The sequence below is a fragment of the Zosterops lateralis genome (genome assembly GCF_965231275.1).
Source record: "Zosterops lateralis genome assembly, chromosome: 6".
Classification (NCBI taxonomy): Eukaryota; Metazoa; Chordata; class Aves; order Passeriformes; family Zosteropidae; genus Zosterops; species Zosterops lateralis.
This window is the reverse complement of record NC_139761.1, coordinates 12470432-12488721: the sequence shown is the minus strand read 5'-3', so window position 1 is coordinate 12488721 and position 18290 is coordinate 12470432. Positions and strand designations below refer to the sequence as shown.

The 18290-nt window shown below is 38.2% G+C and overlaps 1 protein-coding gene across 3 annotated transcripts in view; it reads right to left on the bottom strand.

Moving 5' to 3' along the window:
* Window positions 1-18290, bottom strand: part of SETD3 (SET domain containing 3, actin N3(tau)-histidine methyltransferase) — a 60282-nt gene that overhangs the window by 39246 nt on the left and 2746 nt on the right. Inside the window, exon 2 of one of the 3 annotated variants that reach the window (XM_083863220.1) lies at window positions 17229-17287. The exons of 1 other annotated variant lie outside the window; for it this stretch is intronic. The gene's annotated coding sequence lies outside the window, so the exon portion shown is untranslated. Of the gene's footprint in view, window positions 1-5269; window positions 5468-17228; window positions 17288-18290 lie in introns of those variants that run through there. One more of the 3 variants, XM_083863222.1, reaches the window with a different exon arrangement.

The window sequence follows — 18290 nt, the reverse complement described above, 5'->3', positions numbered from 1 at the left end:
CATATCACTCCAGTTGTCAAACTGAGGATATATGGACTGAATAGACAGGCAAAAAATTCCTTGAATAATGAAGTTCGAAGAGTTTTGGTCCACAATCCTTTATGTCAACTGATTAGGTGCAGTATTTCTCAGTAGACAATACTGGCCAACATCACCAGATTTGAATGCTAGGACAGAAAGGATCCTCAGCACATTTACAGATGATATAAAATGGGAAAAGCAGCCAACACGTTGAAGGGCAGGATCAGCATTCAGAAGGATCTCAGCTAACTGGAGGAAGAAGCCAGAAGTGACTTTGTTAAGTTATACAAACACAAAGATCAAGTATCCTGCATTTGGGAAGAAAAAGATTATATACAGCATCAGAGCTGCACACTGCACCAGCAGCAGCTCTGCAGAAAAGGATTTGGAGATTCTAGGAGACTGCAAGTTCAACAAAAGCCAGCACCCATAAACCAGTGAAAATCAACTGCAGTTTGAGCTGCATAAGTAGCAGGTCAAGAGAAGCAATTACTCCCCTCTGCTTGTTGCATTGGTGAGGCCACATGTCCAGTACTGCAGCTTTGGGCCACACAGAGCATGAGGTACTGGCAAACTGGAGCACATCCAGAGGAAGGCCATTAAAAGGGCTAACATGTAAGATAAAAGACATTATTTTTTCAGTCTGGAGATGAAAAAGAGTCTGCTATTGCCTTCATCTATGAGACAGGGAATTATACAACAGGTGAAGGCAGATTCTTCTCTGTTGTATAATTGTTATTGCTGTTGAAAACACAGCAAAAACTCAACAGGCAACAGACACACAATGCCTGAAAGGAAATTCCACATAGTCATAAGGAAACTCCTCACCTTGAGGATGGTTGAGCACTGAACAGGATGGAGATTTTACAGCATCTCCAAGCAACCTCGGAGAATTTAAAAATTTGACTTGGCAAGGCCCTAAGCAACCTGATTTGACTTTGAAGCTAAAGCAGAAAATGGAGCCTCTCAATCTCCAGATCTAAAAAACATCCCGATGGTTTTTCCTACAATTTCACATGCTATTGCAACTGAAGTCTTCATGCCTATAAGTAGTCTATACAGTAAATAAGATCTCCCAGTACAGCATAGAAGATTCTATGTCCAGTTACTTTGCAGTGAGATGGGAGAGAGACAGTCATGCCCACAACTTTAGACATCTCAAAGATTTCAAACATCTGCCTAAGTCATAAAGATCACCACAGCCTCAGCAGCTTTAAGTTACGATACACTGCACAGTAAAAATCCATAAAATGCAAAAATCACTGTACAGAAGCAGTACTTTGGGCTCCAGGTGTTCTGAGCATTCTGTATATATAAAAGGAATCCCTTTATCCTTGGTCAGTGTAGTTAGCTGAGCCAAAATTAAATGTTTCCTCTCATATTCTACCTAAAAGTTTTGTTCTTTGGCAACTGGTATTAATATTGCAATGTTTTGACCAGCAGCTGAAAATTCTAGTAGGAAAAGTATATAATCTGGCTGCTTTCCTTTCCCATTACAATTAGAGTGAACAAGAAACCACCAAACTCAAGGTTTATTTTAAATAGTAACTTTGAATGATCAGGAAGCAAGCTAAGTTAACATTGTTAACTTATTAACTCAAAATTAAAGGAGCTCCAAACTGACTGAAAAGCAACACCTCATATAAGGGAAAAAAAGTAAGGCAAAACTATAAGGTGTTTTCCAAAAGGAAGGCAAAGAAATTGAGTCTTTCATTTTCTGACATTAAACATAGTGCAAGAACAAGACTAGCTGTGAGTAGACAGAAACTGTGAAGGCCTGGGGCGTCGCCACATCCCCTGATTTTACCCCTCTCTGACAGACAGATGTCAGAGGATCAAACAACCCACCTGTGCAGCTTGATTTTATCAGTCCCCCTTGAGTTGCATCACTTACTTTCCCAATACAGTTTCTACCATGAAGAGTCCACACATGCAGCTGGTAAGGAGAGATCCCAGAGATTCCATGAGAGAACTACCATCTGACCACATCTCTTAATGTTTGTGAATGAACACTGGACATCCTCTTGAAAGGTCTTGCTCTACCACAAACAGTTACATTTCATATGAGATTTCTTAATATTTTTCAGCTCTGATGAAGGAGGCAATAATGTTCATTATGCAACCCGTGTTGAATTTATAGTAGTACTCATTAGAAATAGGATCAATATAAAAGGTCAATCTACATAATGCACTATGAGACAAAGATAAAGAATAACAATAACCAACAAAAAATAAACTTAGAGTTTATTTTCATGGTCTTCCCATGACAGTCTTTCCTTCTGGTTTGTTTTATTCTTTATCCCCCAGCAGTCTTCTCATGGTATATCCTTCACAAAGACTTTACATATTGCCAATCACTTGAGTACTCCCCTCTCCTATTTGCCATCCTGATACATTTATTTTAGACTCCTCTGCTCTTAAGAAGAATCAAGACAGTTGGATCTGTAATGGATCCAACAGCAAGATTGGAGACAAGAGTTCAGAATCTTAAGAGCAAGAACATCATCAGAAAATTAAGGCACTCACACACTGTGTATTTCATGATAAAAGTTATAAATTTTGACCTATAGTTTATATCAAGATATAAACTATAGTGTTAAGATATGTAGATTGAAAAAATGAAATTATTTTGAAGGGTTTTGTTTTCTCATTTCCAAGAATGAAGCAAGCTAATTGGTCAATAAATTGGGGAAAAACAATACTAGCAAATGTTCTGTATATACAACTACCAGTATACTGCAGGCTTTTTTCTTTCCATTATTTTTTTAAAGTTGTATTGAGAAGAATAATCTCCTCAAAATATAAAATCCATCAGTAAATTTATGAGAAGAAAGAAACCAAAGACAATTGTGCACATGTTATACATGGAGACATGAAAAGTGCCACCACTGATTGAGAACAATACAGCAATACATGAAGCTGTTCAAATATGGTACACAGTCAGCATTAATTTTTGAATTTTCCTTGTATGAAACACATTAGTAGCAAGAATCCATTATTCCAATGAAAGTATTTCCAAGAATTGTGTAAAGATAAAGCTGATTTCAGAGGATGTGAACTTCAGCTTCCCAAATATGTTGAAAAGGAAAATTTGAACAATGCTTTGTATTTGTATTACCATCCTAGATGAATATTGTTTCAGAGGCCAAAACCAAAAATCTAGCTGAAATCTGGTCTACATAAGTAAGAAATTCAAGGCTAATACAAGATATGTCTCAGCTACTACTGATGTTCAAATAACACACAGCAAACATACCATAGAAAAGACAAGTTCATTGAACACAACTCGTAAGACTGATGGCAGCATAATCAGAAATGCATTTTTTCCGTACACTGCTACCAGTACATGAATATGGAATAAGCTCTGTAAGTATCTCTGCTCTCTCCTTTGATACATGCATCCTGTCTAACTATTGCTTCTTAGCCATCAGAATTTCTACAGAAAAAATATTCCGCATGCATGATTAAATCAGCAAGTCTCTCTCACACAAAAAAAAAAAAACACCCAACAAAACCATCAGACTGATACCTTGAGATACTTGGTTAAGGAAATGTTTCCTTTTAAGGAATCATCTACCTTGATCAAAACTGTAGTTTTTGATCCAATTCTCAATCAGAAAAACAGGTTTCTACTTCCTACATACTTATCTTCATTCACTGTTCAGTTTCATGAAACAGATATAACTATTTAAATCTAATGCATTTGACAGCTGTATTGTTTAGTAGGAGCCATAATTTGAAAGGACTTGCTGCTATACATAGCTGTCTAGAAAATGTATTCCAAATATCAGCACAGTGAAGTCTATGTACCATTAAAAAGTCACACATTATATCTTATAAAATATATAATCTAAAAATAGATTATGAATGTTTTTTCAAAACTTCTGAAATCTAACAGAACACTTCATCCAATTTCATGTTTGGGTAAAAAGTTTAGCTAAGGAGTGCTCTGCTGTATTTAACCAAATGAGTTATAATGATAGCAGGAGAAAGTAAGTTTGTTTCCTTTGTTAAAGTACCTTTTGTCATTTAGTTCGTGAAATAGATTTTAGAGTTAAATTTCAATTCAATTAAAAAAAATAAACCCAGAATTTCAAGAAATATTTGTCACTTCAGGGGAAATAAACACAGTATATTTTTCATTTTAAATAAAATTTCAGACAAAAAGTATCTTTTTTAGCAACTAAAATGATTGTTTAGAAAGAAACAATAGTTTTAGGCAGAGCAATGAAAAGAAGGGATGTTTGCCAGTACCTACATGACAACAGAAGAAGTAATAAATACATATTTAAAAAAAAAAATATATATATATATATATATAAAAATAAAATATAGCTGCACTACCTGGGGAGAAACAAAACAAAAAATCCTTCAGATGAACCACAGACTTTATGAATGTCTGAAGAAGGAGCACACATTTCACTGGAAAAGCAATTTGGGTATTTTTCTTTTTGAGTTTGGCTTTCTGGTTGTATTCTGGCAAACAGCTTTTAAGTACTATGTCATGTTTTCTTTCAAACGAACGTTGTTGAAAATTCCTGAAAGCATTCTCCAATGAGCAAGTGCACTGACAGCAATGATGAATAAGCTTAGTAATACAGAACAGAGCCACATTTCCAAATATAGTGTATCAGCTGGCTTGACAAAAAGAATCATGCCAAAACTGGCAGTGAGGGGTGTAAACGATCCATCTCCCTCTCTAATACTGCTATCAAAGAGCACTTGTGTTGGGTTAGACTTTGAACTGGTTTCCACACCACACACAAAAATAATATTTTAATGAGCTGTAAAATATGCCTCCTCTCGACTTACAGCTTTAAAAAGGGGGCATGTTCACCTACCAGCTTTAGAAGGTAACCATGAGAAGTCCACACAAAACCCCAGAAGTACTAAGGAACTGCCACCAAGTGCCAAGTGAATGCATTTTTGTTGTTTTATTTAAAAAACAACCATGAGTGCTTTAGCATTTTATTTAAGAAACCTAATACTTATGGTATTAGAGAATTTGATTTCATCACAGGACCATATTTCCTTGTGGAAGCAAGGCCAAGCTTGCATGATAAAATACAGATCTTTCCAAATCATAGGTCTGAAAAAAATTTCCATTTAATCATTAACAAACCCCCCCAGCTTTTCACATACACCTGACAACGAAGAAGCTCACTGCAGCACTCCATAGAGCTACAATCAGGTTTAATAGGAAAACAAAAATAAAATATCTATCATTAAGCACTGTAAAGACACCTACCTTTCCCTCTCTCTAACTTGGTAAAACACAAGTTTGCAACCTTTGTTACAAAACTGTGAATATGACCATTGTGCTAAGTAAACACTACGTTAATTTTTAACCGTGCTGGTTTTAAAAAATTTATTCTACATGATGCAGACTACATGGAGTCTGATTTCTTCCAGATCTGTATCTTGGTTTCTTTTCCAGTGGCCTCAGAATCCCTGCAGTGCTCTGTCACCCTCATTGTCTCTTCTGGGACTCCACGTTGCTTTCTGTCCCCTCCCCACATGACCACAGGAGCCAGGCAGCTTCTCCTTTTGCAGGTTTCAGTATAACTGTGCATGTTGGGCAATACCATCAGCACATGTGGTCACTACTTGACAAACAGGCGAAGCAGGTGAACAATTCTTAACACAGCTTTTCCTCTAGCAAGCAGGTCTGTTCTGTTAGAGTACTCCCACTCCACCAAAGTTGATTGAAAACATCCAAGAAGTTGATGGGTGAAGCAGGACAAACTGAGCAGCAGAGAGAACTGAGAAGCCTTATTTGCTTCAGCTATTACTTTTTACTTTACAGAGCAGTAAACCAGCTACCCAAAAACTTGCCAGACTCTTACCATACCAACCAAGTTAGGAATTCCCACAGCAAGAGTTACCTCTCCAAGTTGAACCTGGCTTCAAGGACCCAGTACATTTCAATGCAGTATCTTAACATTGTATCTTCTTTAATTCAGGTCCTTGTAGATGCTAATTACATTATGTTCTCATTATTACATAATAGTTACCACTCCATGCATCTACTTGACACATATGGGCACAGATGGCAGAGGGGTACACATCTAGAATTAGAAGGATACATATGGGTAAAAAAGGGCAGACAAAAAGATAAGGGAATTCTCAAGCAATGCAAAGAGCAAGAAGAGGTTAGTATTGTAGGTGGCTGTGGGATATGTTCCTTGGCTGCATCAAAAGGGAGGAAAGATGAGTTGGATGCACACAAATGAAGCTTGCAATTTCTTTTTCTAGTTTGACTGCCTAGCCTAAGTCCTTTTCCCCTCAGCCTCAGAGAGGGAAGCGTATCAGCTCTTATATCAACATGTGTTATAAAGCCAGGGTCTTAAAGGGCAAACTTAATGCTTATAGCCAACTGACAGGAGTCCTCCAATCTGTATGTGGGAGAACACAATTTTACACTTGATATGACCAGTTTTACGCAGAATGCGATCTTTGCTTCCACTGATCAAGTCTGGGTTTTTCTCCTAAACTTGAATCTTATGACTGTGGCTAAAAAAAATAAATACATTTCATAGCAAATAGATGAAATCAAGAAGTGTAAGAACAGTGTGGGTGGAGGAAGAGATCTGTGATCTTTAAGAAAAATTCACTTATACATTTACAATGAACACTATGTTTTCTTCTGAAAACCACCTACATCATGTCACTTGGAAACCACATTAACATTCTCATCACTCCTAAGGTATTAATCTAAATATTCCAACTAAATAAATGACTAATTAGTTACTGATTCAATCCCTTTCCCCCCAGCTCTTTCACCTTTGATGTACTCCATCCCTTCTCTTCTTGCTATTAATTTTCCTCTCCTATGACCACCTTTTCCTTTTTCTTACACTTCCTCTACAAACTTGTCCCAAAAGTTGTTCTAAATACAAATGTCATTGCAGTTCACTGTCTGTGTATTTTTTTTTCTCCAGCATGTCTCTGTTCTTCTATTTAAGTTGCAAGTCTTTTGGAAGTTGGACTTTCTGTGATTGTATAGAGGAATAACAAGGCAGCCTTTTTTTCTAAACAGGATCTGAAGTATTTCTGTAACACTGATGACAACACTGACAAAAATGACCTATTAGAAAACACTAATAAGATTAATAATAGAAAAACTTATATTTTTCCACTTATGACTGCATTCCACTTAAAATACAATGTGAATTTACATTTCCCTTAGCCATAACCCACACAATTTCCTTGAAGAGCTAGCTTTGATACACATGCTCCTCATGACAAGATGCTGTACTTAGAATCAGTCCAACGCATAACACAACACAGACTGCCCTAGGATCTTCTGCTCTTCCAAAACAACCTGCACCCTGCAAATGCAGTCCCTTTTGCTAGGTAATCTGAACACTCTATTCTATAGAAAATATAGGCTAGCTGCTTAGGCTTTTCATTTAAACATTAAGTCAAGAAGCCAACTCCAGCAGCAACCCACAGCTCCAGATACGCATGTTCTGCAGGAAGAGAAAGATTCTGGAACACACATATATTGGTTATATGCTGTAGGTTTTTTCCAATTCCATCTTATGAGGTTCTGCTTACCATTGCCCCCTACCTTTCTAGTATCTGCTTCAAGACCCCCCCAAAAGTCACAGGTCTTCCTCCATAATTTTCTTGATTAAAAAACACTTATTACATTCTGTCATGTCTGTCCATCTACAAAGAACTGTACTGAACAGCATCCACCATCTCCTGGAGGAATAGTGAGAAGCTGCTCTGCTCTGTTCCTTTGTAAAGTCTACAGTTTTCATCCTTACCATAGTCTCCTTTATTTTTCTTCTCCCCTCACCCTGTCTTTTACCAGAGCAAAAGTAAAAGTGACAGCAACCAAGAGCAGACTACTTAAGAGACCTACAGGAGAAGCAGGACAGAGGGATTTTCTCCAGTATGTTCACGCTGCTTCTTGTGGCCCAAGCTGCAATGTAGTAAGCTTCCCTTCTTCAGGAGGCTGTGAAATTATTCAGGGCAGCTTCTCCTACTTCATACACAAACTCAACCTGTATTTTCTTTTCAAAGACTTGATCTAACCACATGATCTATTTGCAATAGGACTCTGAACATTTTGTTGCTCAAGTAAAGCAAATTAAATAGGTTGTTGCCATCACTTCTTAACAAGAATAGTCTTCCTGAGAAAAGGTCTTTGAAAGCATCATGTCTTTTGATTCAGTTATTTCCTTCCCATACCTTTTCTCATATTTCTCACTTAGCAGATGGATTTTATTCCCTTCAGGAGGTAGGTACCATTTACCTCTGTCTCTCCTCTCTGGGATAATTGTTTCTCATGAGCATCTTTTTTTCAAGGAATCTACCACACCAGTGGTTGTAAGCTTTGCTGTTCTCTAAAGTAGACACGTTACCATATGAAAAGTATGATCACCTAAATAAATGTAACTGATTAAGAATAAATTTTCCTCCCAATGGTGAAAAAATAAAGACTGATATAAAAAATGTCTCTCTAGTCTTCAGTAATGAAAAGAACTTACTGGCAAAAAAATCATTAGAAATGTATGCCCATATTCTTAATGCTTCCAAATGAATGGTTTCTCTTCCTACAGGATGGGTTTGAGTACAATTACAGTACATGTAGGCCATTGCTTTAAAAGCAGTTAACACCAAGTAAGTCAATAATTAAAAAAAAAATTAATAACATTTTTGCTTTTGTACTTTTTCAGAAAAATCCAGTTCTTGCAAAGCATCTGTTTTTCAGCAAGACTATCTTTTCACTTAATTCTTCATACTAAGGCATAAGACAGTCACATGATTGACATATACTTCAATAAACCCAGACATAAAATACATTTTGACTGTTTGTGAGAATACTACTTACATGTTTTGTTCTGGAAGAGCTGTTTGCCATGGCAGTATAATCCCACAAGAAACACCCTCAACATATAAAAGAAACTTTGAAAATTTTTAGTCTACAAAACAAGTAAGATTAGTTGTTGTCTAGATCTAGCCTCCCAGTGCTCACATAAGAAAAGTCCCCAAATGATAAAACCATAAATACAGAAATGTTAATAGGGACCAAAATACTTATTAGTCAGTATGTCACAGCTACACAAGACTTATAAAGCTCCTTTGATTTTACTTGTTACTCTGTGGACATACATACTACACAATGCTTAAGTAAAAGTGTTCATGTTCACACTCATGAACTAGTAATCATGTGCTACCTTTGCTATATTTAAACAGCTTTGTAAAGATCTAAATATTCCACAATTTTCAAAAATAGGTCTTGTGATTGCTTAACACAACCTGTTCTACTTGCCATTACAATGTGCCAGCAAGGCTCAAAATCACTCCAGCATGTCATTTCAGACAGCAACTCCTTAGCCATGCTGGCACATTTACCAAGTGTCTTCATGGAAATCTCAGTATTAATGATGACTAATGAGATCAAAAACTAGGACCCACCATCACCATTTCCTGTATTTTGCTTAGTTAGACTACTTTACAAAAGTAAAAAATTTAGTTACACTGATAATTATGAAGGTACAAGTTAAAATTAAGCAATACTATGTTAATACAGGTGCAACAAAACACTGTAACACTCAATACATTGCTCCAGAGTGAACAGCTAAGAGCAGATGTTCTGTCCCTGTTCAAGACAGCTGATGTGCTTTGGAATTTTGGCAAGGCCTGGCATGCAATTAGGATTTTAGGATTATGCTATCCAAGCATATATTTCCATGGCAATTGTTTTTTTAACCCAAAATGTACATTTCACATAGCTCTGTCTTGGTCACTAAGAATCACAGTAACTTTGACCACCAAAAAAGAGGCAGCACCTCTTTAAATGGGAGAAAGAGCTACTAATAAAAATCTAACCCATTCCTCCATTTGTGTTACTGAAAAAAGTAGTGTATGTGTGTACCATCTCCTTTTTCTCAAATTCTCTAGAATGCACAGAAAAGATTGATGCATATTGATACATATCACTACATATTTACTGAGACCTGCTTCATGTAACAGCTAGGGCAGAAGGAACGGAGCCTGGTTGAATACCAAAAAAAAAAAAATTCTTGGGTATCACTGTGTAGATTTTTTTAAAGTTCTTTTTAAATTGCATTATAGTCAATACCATAAATAACACATAACTAGGCAGTAACATATATTCTAATTAACTGGATTGTCTTGAAGAGATTTAAAGCTGGAGACACTTAATGCCAAGGACTACTGCTTAATTGCAACAATAATTCCATGTAAGTGGAATGCCCTCAAGCAACCTAGTAGCAATTGGGCCCACAATTATTGCTAGGCACTGAGAAATTCTCCTCTCAGTTCAGCCTACTTTTTGCTTTAACACCTTTGCCTACCCTCTGCTTTCTACACATACTGCAACTCCAATATGATTTACTATTGCCTCCTACACTGCTCCCTTCCAATGAGATAATGACGTAGGGCCATCATACTGACAAACCACATCTCCAGCACAGGCAGCACATCCTATAAAGGGATGGCCACAGTCCTTGGCCCTTCTCATGCAACTGGTTCCCATGTCGAAGTTACTCCCTCAAACAGCCAGGTGATGCAGATGTAACCACACATCAGATACATCACCTACATTTTATTGACAACGACTTACTACCCACAGAGTCCTTGCAATATGTACACAAAGTTACAACAAACCTCTTGCAAATCACTCTGATGAAAGGGAGGAAGGAAAGATGATACCCAGAGCAAAGAACAAGTTTCATAAGCTTTAAGACTTGTTCTAGGCTATGCAGCAACACATGCAATTCTTGCCCTCAAAACTAGTTTCATTATACATTCATGTCTTGTACCAACATAAATTGGCTGAATGTTTCAATGCCACTGCTGGAAACAAAAAACCACTTAAGTATCTATATTTGGACACTGAATTGACACTACCCAGTGTGCACAATTAAACTGCTTGAAATTATAAATATCTGAATTCAGCTACAGTTTCATCTTGCTTCCTTGAATACCCTGTCCTTAAAGAAGGGATTCTAAGCAGTTTTAAAGTAACTGCTGCATTTTTTTCTAGCTAAGAGTGTGAAGCACAGCTGCTTCATCAAGCTTCTGGAGCAGATTAATTCCTTAAAGATGTAGTCCGAGGTGGTACTGGTGGCACTTCAACCTGACCAAGAGAGTTTAGGATCACTAGCAGACCACAACAAACAAAACATGGTCCAGAAGTCTTTATTGAATTTCCAGGACTTCCAGGCTGCAGCAGAAACTAATGTGAACAATGAAAAGACCAGTTTGGAGAATTCTATTGGGTATTTATGTACCTCTTCTTAACCTTTCCAAGACATGAGAATAGAAATGCCAGTTAATGGGCTTGCTGTTAAATTATACTGCATGTCTTGTATTCTTCTGAAAGACACCTGACAGATCATGTTGATATAGATCATGGTTGCATTGAGGAAAAAAGTTGGGAGTGGCATTCCATGTCCATGAGAATGTGCTGCTCTTTTACCCACACAGAGGGTACACCTGGCCTGCCTTCCTGCTCTGGGTGCAGAGCAACATCAGCTCATTGTACACATTTATATGAAAACCTATCCCTGCTCATTTGTGGAAATTATGAATGAGCATTACTGTCATTCATTCCATATATATTCATCCCATGTGAAGTTTGAGGAGAGTGGAGTGCTTTGTTATATAGCAAGGTCACATAATGGTTGCCAATGTATAAATTGCAGCAGTTGCACAGATTTACTGCAATACAATTGATAAGAAATACTCTGGGGACACTCCTTAATAGCTTGAAAGAAACATTTTACCAATACATTTATTACAGAGCTGCTTCTTTTGCTGGCAAACCCTTACAGAAGAGATCACAGCCCTCAAGCCCAGTTACGATTACACTTCAATTCACTGCAATTTTAGTGTCCTCAAACCACCTGGGGCAGAGCAAGCACTCCACATTTCTAAATCCCGAAAGAGTATTGTTTGACAGTTGGTGAGGAACTTCTGACAACATTTAAGAGCTATGCACATTGAAAAAAAAATTAAGAAGTTTCTGCTATGAATGCCTGATAAGTGATGTAATTGAGGGCTTAACAACTGTCAGAAAGTCTTCCTAACCCATTTGCCTTAAGCCCACTCTCTAGCTAGAGGTTAAAATGGTGATTATTTCAGAAGGTCTCTAGAAGTTTCAGGTGAAAGACTGGCAATTTTCTAATCTTTTATTCTAGACCTTGAAAATGAAGTAGCATATTCTTTCAAGCCCCTTCATACCTTCTGGCATTCATAGTTGGCAACTTGAGATCTTACAGTCTCCTCCATGTTTACTCAAACTCTGCAGTGGTTTGAAATAAAGAAGCTTAACATACACATTTACTGGGCTCTAAGGAACAGAAAGACACAGCAGTATTAAGTGTTACTTAGCTTCATCCCTGAGCGTTCAGATGGTTGATAAAGTAATAAACAAAATGTATACAGACCATAAGGTACTGCAAACTGCCATCATCTTCTCAGAATGTTAATCTTCACAATTTAGAATTATAAGGGAACTGCTAAGCAACACTTCTTTTTTGTATGCTCACAGGTGACAACACAAGCCAAACCAGAACTATTTAAAACATTTATTTTAGCACACATATTACAGAGTAAGCACATTGCCCACTCCAGTTATAAAATATCTAGGATGACCATGTAACTTTCTGAACAAAGCCCTCCTCTCAATATCAAGGCAGCAAGATTGACCAGCATGTTTTCACAAGGTAATTGCCCCTAGTATACTAATAAACTGTTAACATGTCTACTGAGAATCCGTTTTCCTGCCCTGTCTTAATTTGGTGCACATCCCCTCTCATTTCACCAACCTATCCCTCTGACCCCCAGCCATGCAATGAATCACAGAGTAGGGCTGACCAGACCCTACAAGCAGCATTTCAAAATGTTCAGATAAAGAGCTGGAAAGATTTCTATAGTCTTCCTACAAACCTCTAGGAAGCCTGAGCTTGTCTTGCCTCTCACCCCTCCAAACTTAATATTTCAATGTTTTTTACTTCTAAGTACCCTCCTTCCTAGTTTCCTGGGCCTATCTCATTCCTGCACAGCCAGCAAAGATAATCCACTTGTGCCAGATTCCAGCAGTTTGGACTTTCAACAGTCCCAGGTCCCTGTAGACCTCACACCTTCCATCTCATCTGAGATCTGCGTGGCTTCCTGTGCTGCAGCAAAAATCCAGTTCAGGCAGCAGCCTCAGGGCCTGGTGTCACAGCCCCAGCCCCGTGTCCCTTTCCAGCAACACCAATGGGTCTCCTTTGGCCACAAAGGATCACACACAGACATTGCATTAACCCACAAGTCACACCTGCAACACTTGCAAGATGATACTTATACCCATCAGCCCAAAAAGAAAAGTTGTTCTTACTGAATATATCTCAAACAAGGAAAAAAACAGCAGTATGACTCCAGACAAGACTGGCTGTTAGTGTTATGATTCCCAGTTCTTGTAGCTGAGTTTCCTGCCACCACAAATAGAACCATTATCTACAAGTCTGGCAAATCTGTAAATAGAGATGACTTCTACTCACACCGAGTAATTCTTCCTGAGATACTTAAAGGACAGAACTGAATACGAATACCATGGATGTTGTAGCAAAGCTGCACCTGATATCTTGCTGCAGGTGATAGTGGTGAAATCTCTATCCACCAGAGAAAAATGCATTCTGAGAGCAGCAGTACTTTCCAAAACTAGACCGCTCATGCCTTAGGCCCACATGTCATATAAGGTCAGGACAGAAGTCTGCAGAAATGTGTTCAAACCAGCTTTTGTTATTAACCTGATCTGCCATTTCAGAGTTCTCTGGAAAAGACACAACTTTATCTTTACAGAAGGAAAAATATTCATCAAAGCTACACAGAATTTTGGTGTCTTGGAGTCCTACAGTAAAACGCCAGTACAACAAATAAAACTGGCATCATTACACTCATTTCCCACTTTCAAACTAGGCATATACCATGCCTTTAAGACTGCAATCACTTCACTACAGTTTGTGAAGTTTTTAGCTGTTCATACCATTATATGAAACTCTATACTATACTTCAAAACCACTTAGAGACCAGATCTCAAACAATATAGAATAGACCAAGCAATTTTTGTATTAGTCAAATAATTTTTTTGTTCTAAATGCCCAAACTCAAAGTGCAATGGGCCAGTTTTTTATATTCAGGCATGGATCCAAAGATTCAGTAAACCAGAGAAACGGGTTGTAGAAGCCAGGCATCCTGCAGTGACAGAAGGAAATCATAATATTATCTGTCATTGTCTTGAAAACAGGAATTCTATTTTCAAATAGGGCATTGACAAATGCAAAAATTGTAATTTCATGAGCCCTTACAGAGCTCACTGTTCCTAAGCATCAGCTGGGAACAAATAAATGCTTGAATGCTGGCTTTTGGAAATAGGGGCAGAGAACAGATGCAATCTGAGTCTGACAACCACATGAAAAACCAACAGTCATTTTATGCAACTCTAAGTTTTACAGTTCTATCAGTGTACTCACTGTATCAGCACACAGAGCTTCTCAAATTGGTCTGAGAACATCCATTTTACTTGGTCCTGACTGACAGAATCAGGTGCAGCATACTCCAGAGGGAATGGATGCTTCTCTATTTTGAGTTAATATATTAATATGCTATCAATGCAACTCTGCTTAGCAAAGGGGAAGATTACACATTGTAGGTGGTCATCCAAAGTAACCAGCCATTTCTTTCTTCACCAGCCAACCTTTACTACTTTCTGCAAGTCTAAAAATACTATCCCAGCATACAAAGTTCCTTAAGCAAAGAAATTCATCCATACACAGCTCAGCTTCCTGCTAAGATCCACTTCATTTGAAAAAGGCAGTTTCCAAAGAAAGATTATCCAGTTGCAGAATCACACAGATACATACATATATATCAGTGACAGCCTCCAAACACCAAGACATACCAGAATATCCAAACACAGGCAGTTACCCTCCAAAGTGAGCAGTAGTAGTTATAGAATGGCTGCTGGCTTAAAGAGGTTAGAGTTCCACAATAAGACTGTTGAAATGTGTCAGTCACCAGTTTCCTGAATCCCAGCAGCTCTAACCATGCCACCTGGAAGCTCACAGACCATCCCGATGCCACAGACTGTACAAGGCAGTGGAAATTGGTCCAGAAAGTTGTGAGTCCTATTTTGAAAAGTCAGTTTTGTTTATGCAAAAAAAGAAACCCTGGACAAATGGGTCACAGATTTTAGATACAAGCCAGTAGCTATTTCTAAGTAACATATTCAACAAGATAGAAACTATGCAGCTGCACTAAAGAAATGCTTTTGTATCAAGCGTTCAAACAGTGCTCAGTCATCTTCACAGTAAAAAAGTATTTCTGGATGCTCAGAGACAACATCCTCTGTTGCAGTTTGTGCCTATTACTCCTTGTCACTGGGCACGTCTGAAAAAACCTGTCTCTGCCTTCTTTGCACTTTCCCTTCAGGTATTTGTACACACTGGGAAAATCCTGCTGAGCCTTTTTTCTCTATGCCAAACAGTGTCAGCTCTCCCAGCCTTTCTCCAGAAGAGGAAAGTCCCTTAATCATCTTACTGGCCTCTCCACTGGCTTCTCTTCAGTAACTGCACCTCTCACCCTGGGGAGCTACAGCTCCTCTCAGAACTGGACACTACACTCCAGATGGCCTCCCTCACCAGTGCTGAGTGGAGGGAAGCTGTTGAAGCAAGTAATCTTGATGGGAGAGCAGTGCATGCTGCTCACCTCTACACTGGAAAGGCTTTCAACAACACCTACCATCACATACACAGACAAGCTGATGAACTACCAACTAAAGTAGTGGACAGTGAGGTGGACTGAGAACTGGCTGCACTGCTGGATTGAAGAGGTTGTGGTGAATGACACAAAGTTCAGCTGGAGGCCAGTCACACCATCATACCCCAGGGATTAGTACTGGGACTAACACTGATTATCATCCTCACTGATGACTTGAGCAGTGGGACAAAGTAGACATACAGTTCCACAACTGTTCCACACACAGTTCCACAAATTATATAATTGCAGACATCAAGACACTGTTCATTAGAATTACCTCGAGGCAAACCTGTAAAAAGAGATCTTTCAAAAGTCCCTGTCAGAAATATTTCAATATAAAATTTCTTAAATGCAAAATCTCCTTCTCCCCGTTCTTGAAGTTATTATGTGGCTACACCTATAATCTGTCATCAAATAAAGGCAATCAAGCACCTCCAACAGTGGCCACAAAGACAACCCCCACAGGACCTGTCAAGGGCAGGAAACAGCCTGCACCTCATGCTTGGTTGGCACCAACCCCTTCCCACAAAGTAACTCATCTTCCCCTATCTTAGTCTGAGAACGGGCACAGCAGGCAAGACCCAGCATACAGGAAGTTCTGGACCAGCAATACAGGTTCCATGGAAACAGAAATTCACACGCCATATCCTCTTCCTACTCTGCTGAAACACTACTTGAAAACTTTGGACACCACTGCTATAAAGCATTAAAGACAAAGCAAGATTAACTAAGAAATACAGGCAGCATTTGTAATACAAGAGACTTAGTTTTACTGAGATGATTCCATCATTATTTATCATATTCTAAAATACATACAAACATATAAAAAGGACAACCTACCAACTGATCTCCATGCAAATGGCTAGAATAGGATAGCTAACACAAGAGCCCCAGAAATTGACTCCACTATTTTCAGTGCAGGTTATCACATTCTTAAAAGAAACAATAAAATAGCAACTGAATAGAACTGACAGACTTTATAGTCTATCTTCAATTACAAAAACAATTTTGGCCTACATTAAAACACTAGTTGAAAACCATGTGTTCAAACAGTGCTGTAGGCACTTCCAGGACAGGTTAGCCAACTCCTTCAGAGATATTGGGAACATACCCAAGAATAAAATAAGCCAACTAATCTGTCATCCCCTGTAACAGCATCTAACAGACTTTAACATCAGGCTCAGAAAATCCTTCTGAAAAGTAAAACGATATCTCTCAAGTTACAAGTTATATTGTATTTTGATTCCTAATAGGATATTAGCAGCTACATTCTCAGAAACATGTCTTTTCCTTTATTTCTGCTTTATGTATTACCTACATCTGGCCAACTTCAGAGCCTGTAAACACCAGTACTGGAGATAAAATTGATCTCAAGCACAGTCATTCACATCTCTGCATGATTCAGCCCAGGTTAGACTTACAGGTGGAATCCTCCTGCAGTGACAGGTCTGCTGTTCTGGCCTGGTCACACAACCCAGAACTGAAATGAAAGAATACAGCTCTAATTCTTCCTTATTTCAAAGAAAGAAAAAGGATAAACAGACTACCTGAACAGTATGGGAAGTGGTAAACGAAGGGCAGGGATAGATGGAGCAACTGGAATAGTCATTTGTTAGAAGAGATGCAAGCAAGAGGCAATGTAGGGCACAGCAGCTAAAAACAGAAAAAGGGAGCAAAGAAGGTTAAAGCAGAGGAAGGGCAAGACCAAAAATGCAAAGCAATATTAAAATACACTTGGGCATGAAGTCACCTCTTAATTGCTACAAACACAAGCCTAGCTTGAAATACACAAGACTGAGGCCAGACAACACTAATGGGCCATTTTTACAGAGCAATGAAGAACTCCTGCTGTACTTTTAGTTTTGAGAGGTTCTTTCTCATATTTTATATAACAGTCTAAGTTAAAAGCATTATTAGTCATATAAAGCCAAATCTAGGAAGCTCAAGTGTCTCTAACCAGTTATCTGGCAAAGGATGGTCAGAATCAAATACTTCCCTTTATTTTAGAAAGCTGTACCAGCACAGGTTTGTCAACCATGAGCACAAGCCTAAAGCATCTGGCAAAGAGGAAAGACTGAACCACTGCTCTATGCACTGTATACATCTACTCTGCAAAGAACAAACTGCTAATCCCGTTACAATGTAAGGTTAAGGGAAGAATATATAAAAATACTACTGTAGGAACTAGGAAGAAGCCAGTCTACAGAATAATATCAAAAGAAGCTACTAAAATGAGCTAAATACTTGTTTGATACACTTACAAAAACACGAGCTACAACAAATTTAGTTAATTGTTGGGAATCAAATTCCAAAAGACATTTATTCTTATAATTAGAATCAAAGAAAACATGTCTTGACAGTATTCTTATTTCAGATGCTTGAGATAGTACTAATCTACTAAAAAAAGGAAGTCCTGTCATTTTGACATTATCTCCTTCCCCATCCAGTTGAACCTAGCTAGATACTGAGCACAAGACTGCCTC